Here is a 5,665-nt window from a genome sequence, read left to right as displayed (position 1 = left end):
GGGGGGGGGGGCTGTCATAAGGAGGATTTGTAAACGTTAATAGTGCAGGCATTGACAAATATCAGGTTCCCAGTTTATGTGGCTGACAACTATCTGTAGTGGACTCCATTTGCCAACTCTAGGGATGGGCTACATGGCTTTAACCCTGAAGAAAATCCTACCCCTGCCATGGACTGGCTTAGACAATCATATCTTCATGTCCTATAACAGGTCCTACACCTGAGACCTCTGGGGAAGAGATGTTGGAACAATGAGGCCCCCACAAAATAGGACAAAACCCTCTGTGATCCAATGAAGGCACCCTTCTTTTCTTGCTCTTAATAGTCACAAGAACCACTGGGACCTTAGCACCTATCTACACGGGGAAACCTGTCAGAATAAATGGCCAGTCAAATGCCTACGGCCACCAAAAGATGTTGGCAAAAACAGCCACAAGAAGCCAAAGATGACTTCCGTAGTGGTGGCACAGTATAGAGTATGTGACTTACATCTTTCACAACAGAATTCAGGTATCACAGTTGCCTCCCTATAGCTGTAGGAAGAGTAGAGTTTATCCTAAGAACATCTAGGAGGCCTAGTGTGCTCTTCATTCTGCACTGCCCAAGGCACATGGAAGTCACCTCTGCAGACAGAAACTAGCCAGAATGAGGCCCCTGAGACTTCCCAGAAAGTAGCCCCACTCCCTAGCCCACCATCCCTTCCAACGTTCAGACTCCCATCCCTGGCCTGGCCACCCAACCTTAAGCCTCACAAGCCTACACTACCCCAGGGTGGCTGGTGGATGTTTCATCCTGTGCAAGTCCAAGAGTTTACAGGAACCACTGACCCTGAAATCAAAAGCCCCTTAGGGCTGCTTTGCCAGAAGTAGTGACCCTGTACCCTATTTCTACAGCCCAGGGGGAAGAGAGGAACCCCCTGACTGCAAGTTCTGATCCCAAGATTCAGAGCTGACTTACTGCCTTGTTCTCAAGTGGAAAGGATGTCACCTAAGCCGTGAGGTCTTAGTGAGAAGAGAAATGCTTAGGCAGAGATCACTGCTATGAAGTCTTTTCCAATTTAAAGAAAAAAAAAAGTTAAGGGTTAATCAGCTTATGTTAATGCCAAAGCATGCGCTTTACAAAGGAGACTGGTGAGGGATCACAAGACCCCCAAGCCACAAGGCCAACTTATACTCCCAGGAATCTCACACTCACGGGTTGTCCAGGCTGCTCTGGTGGATTAATCCTCATGGACAGTGTGTTCTATGGATGAAGTGAGGTCCAGTACATTGCTCAGGCCTGGGTGCCTTTGCAGTCTCAGGGAGCCTGTCAGCTCCACTAACTGAATTCAGAGCAATTCAAAGGGGGATTTCACAAAGAGCTCAAGCATTTCAAAAGAGGAATTTGACATGCCACAGACCTCTCTCCTTCAAAGGAATGTGTTTGTAAATTAAATAGCATACCCACCCGCACATGGACTTGGGGAGCTCTCTCTGGAAGTCCTAGAGTTCTAATTAAGCCTGTGGGTGGTACCTATCCACTGTGGACAGTCAGCGTAAGCACAGACTGGGCACACACCTCACCGATTAAAACAAACTCATCCAGGCAACATTACATTCATTGAACATTATATAAGCCAGCTATCTCTACTACAAAATCTCTTGTTCAGACAAAGCCTGGGTTAGATACAGCCACTGGTAGATTAAAACAAAACACTATTCATTCTTTGATAACTTCATATGTGAATACAACATTTTTTTTTTACCATATAACTCCAAGTGTCCCATACATTTTAATAAATTAAACTATTTTGTGTGCATATGCATTTGTTCATGCATCTACAGGATGGGTGGAGCTAGTCAAGGACTTGTAGAAGCCAGTTTTCTCACACTATGTGGCACCCAGTGATCAAAATCAAGTCATTGGATGTGGCAGCAAATGACTTTACCAGCTGAGTCTTTCACTTACCTCCATTCCTAAATTCTGAGGTAGCTTCTATAAGTAAACCTGCCAGACAGGCTCAGTGATCTTCCAAGCCAGCAAGGTCAACTTCTGAAGTCTTGCTTGGATTAGGCCTCTGGAGGGAAAAGCCCCCACCCCAACTTCTCTAGTCAGAACTAGTAAGACACTTCCTACACCTATAGATCTTAGCGTTGCCTTGGCCAAGTCTTGGAGGAAAGGCAACTTACGGCACTAGGAGTCCCCCCCCTCCATGCAAGGAAACCAGCTGCTGACAGGAATCACCATGGTGAAGTATATGAGGCATTGACAGGCCTTGAACTTGGTTTGCCGCTAAGAGTTCATGTGTTAGAAGCTGAGTTTTCAATGGGCAATGTTAGAAGTGAAAGGAATCGAGAGGCAAAGCTTGGTGGAAGGCTCTAAGGTCACACTTGTCGTGTCCGCAGAAGAGATTTTGGCAGCTAGGTCCTGACTTTCAAGAGGCTTTCTATGAAAGGCCAACCAATCCTTCCTTGGCTCTCACCTTGAGATGTAATCTTCCACGTACATACGTGCGCCTGCCATTGTGATACTGCCATGAAGTCATCATCAGAGCTAAGCAGAGTAGAATGATCTCCTACTCCCTATCTTCCTTCCCACTCTCTTTTGAGGTCGGCTCTACTGTGTGTTCCCTCTGGGTTGGTCAGTCATGACTTTTACTGTCTTAATTCGGGGAGGTCTGTCCAGGTGTGTGAGACCCTTAAGAGAGCCAGCCTAGTAACTTCCCCCTGAGGAAAGAGGGAAGGTGCATGTGGCTCTCAAGAGACTCACGGGTCTCCCAGGACTCACAGTGCCGAGGAAGCTCATGGGGCTCACAAGCCTTCACAATAGTCTCAGAAACCACTCACCATTCTGAAGTGGTATTGTAATAATCCACGCAAGAAAGATACAGACAACCATGCTGATTCAAAGGATAGTAGTTCTTTATTGGTCAGTGATCAAAAACAAGCACGTGCCTGAGTCTCTTGGTGCCAAAGCTTAGAGGGCACAGGCTTTTTAAAGACAAAAAGTACAAAGAACATAATTTCTATCAACATTAGACAAGGATCAGAGTAAACCTCAAAACATTCGTTTCTGGTAGACCATAGTAATTATTTCAAACACGACATGACATTTATTTTTTGACTTAATACCATCTTTAGTTATTTTAGTTGATGTTAAGCTTGCATAAACATTACTTGCTTTGGTTAATACCCCTGAGCCATAGTCAAGGTCATGGAAATCTCAAATGTGTTGCCAAGGTATATGTAACAGTTGTGGGGGCAAAAGGCTGGGAACTGCCTAAGCAAACACAAAGTAGAGTCAGGACAAGATGGTGTTACCTCAGTTACTTCAATATATGAGATGAACAGTTAACAGGAGGGAACTCTGCAGTAGTGTAGCTGCCTAAAACTTATTCAGATGATGCTTCAGCCCCCAGATCAATCCTTACTTGCTAAGGATGGACCTTTGGAATCCTGGACATGCAATCATGGAATGCACTATACGGAAGGTTGTAAGATACAGAAAAAGCAGGCTGGGACTGAGGTAGAAGTTCCCTATTGGCTGGCATTTGTAGTTCCAAAAGGTGCCATGAATGGTACCGACTCCACAATTGACCATATAATCGGTCACAAAACAGACCTCAACAGATACAAAAAGAATAAAATAACCCCATGCATCCTATCAGATCACCACAGACTAAGGCTGGTCTTCAATGACAACAAAAACAAAAGAAAGCCCACATATACATAGAAGCCGACTACCGGATCTAACCTCAGGGTACACTGCAGTGGAGCAGATGCTTCACCTTGTGCTTCACAGCTCCTGCTTCCAACACCAAGACAGTAACACACCAGGCATTGCTTCCCCAGATAAGTTAAAATGTGAAATGTTTGGAGTGGTTTCCACGGACTGTTAGTTACATTCTCCCATCACAAAATGTGCAAAGGATTCTTTTATTATTATTATTATTAGATATTTTCTTTATTTACATTTCAAATGCTATCCCGAACGTTTCCTATACCCTCCCCCTGCCCTGCTCCCCTACCCACCCACTCCCACTTCTTGGCCCTGGTGTTCCCCTGTACTGGGGCATATAAAGTTTGCAAGTCCTAGGGGCCTCTCTTCCCAATGATGGCCGACTAGGCCATCTTCTGCTACATGATGCAAAGGATTCTTGAACCATCACAAATCATGAGCAGCCTGTCTTGGCTTTTTCTTTTCTTTCTTTTTTTTTTTTTCCTGTAGATCAATAGATATATAAATTTGGAAACCTGAATGTATATATTGAAATACTTTATGATTTAAAATGTCCACATATCCTTTTATCCTGAAATATCTTATAATTTTTGAAGACATTTTGGAAATCATTGAGTTAGCAGTTTTCAATATAGTATGCACAATGACAATGTTGTAAGATGTGAACACCAGGAATCTGCACACTGGTGATATGACATAAAAAACAAAAACAAATAAATAAATTGAATACAATTATAATAATAATTTTTTAAAAACCACAGAAAAATCAGGCTGGGACTGAGCTACAAGTTCCCTATTGGCTAGCATTTGTAGCTCCAAAAGGTGCCATGGAGGCTACAGGAAAATGGTCACCAATGGTCAAGCTTGGCCATGGACCCTTGCATATTACACTGCTGGCATGCCTTGCAAGTTGCTCCTGCTGCTGCAATTTAGAACAGCTGTTACTTTCCAACTGTATTTAAAGTCAGTACCAGAGGAGGCACTCCTGTTTGGCACCAAAAACATGAGGTAGGGAAACCAATACCCTGTAAGGTGGCTACAGCTATTGTTTTGTTAAATAGGTATAACGTGTTTATCAAATTATTTTCTAAGCATTTGCGTTTGTGTCCATAGATGACTCAGCTGTAGTGGAAGGCAACACCTTACAGTAACTGGTAGCAGTTACTGCATATGCTTTTATGAAATCAAATGCTAAGAGTATCTGTTGTTGTAGTCTGTACTGTTGCTGGAGCATAGCAGCCCCATGTCCAATCGTAAATGGAAGAAAACAATCCGATCATTCCATTCCCATGCAGACTCACCTACAGAAGAGAGGATAGAGATAATGTAAGAGCTGGAGGGAGATGGTGTGTAATGCATGTCTTCTTCAGGTTGAACACAATCATTGCCCTCCTGAGATGAAGAAGAGTATTAATATCCACTCACAGATAGATGGAGAGGGCTCAGGAGGCTCACAGTGCTGACAAGATCCTCATGAAGTTTCTGTCTTCTATGAGGTTATAGAAGAGGTCAACCGTTGACTGGGAAGACGGTAGTGTGCCTGCCTCTTAAGTTGCCCAGGTGTGATGACTATTCTTGGTTGTCATTTTGACCCATCTGGGAAGTGGAGCCCTCAATGGGCAACTGCCTCCATCAGATTGACCTATGGGCATGTCTGTGGGGCATTTTCTTGATTGCTGATTGATGCAAGAAGGTCCAGGGCACTTCAGGTCAGTACCATCCCTAAGTAGGTGAAAGGCAACTGAATGTGAGCCTGAGAACAGGCCTCAGCTTCCCTATAACGATGGATCTGTAAGATGAGGTCAGACCTTTGCTCTCCAACTTGTTTTTGATCAGAGTAATTTATCAGGGCAACAGAAAGAGAACTAGAACAGCAGGAGATTCACACACTACAACCCTTGCCGCTACAGGGGTGCTCTTCAGTGTTGTGGTTGGCCAGAAAGCCCAGG

Source organism: Mus caroli, chromosome 7 (genome assembly GCF_900094665.2).
Source record: "Mus caroli chromosome 7, CAROLI_EIJ_v1.1, whole genome shotgun sequence".
Taxonomy (NCBI): Eukaryota; Metazoa; Chordata; class Mammalia; order Rodentia; family Muridae; genus Mus; species Mus caroli.
Note: the sequence above shows the minus strand (reverse complement) of the source record.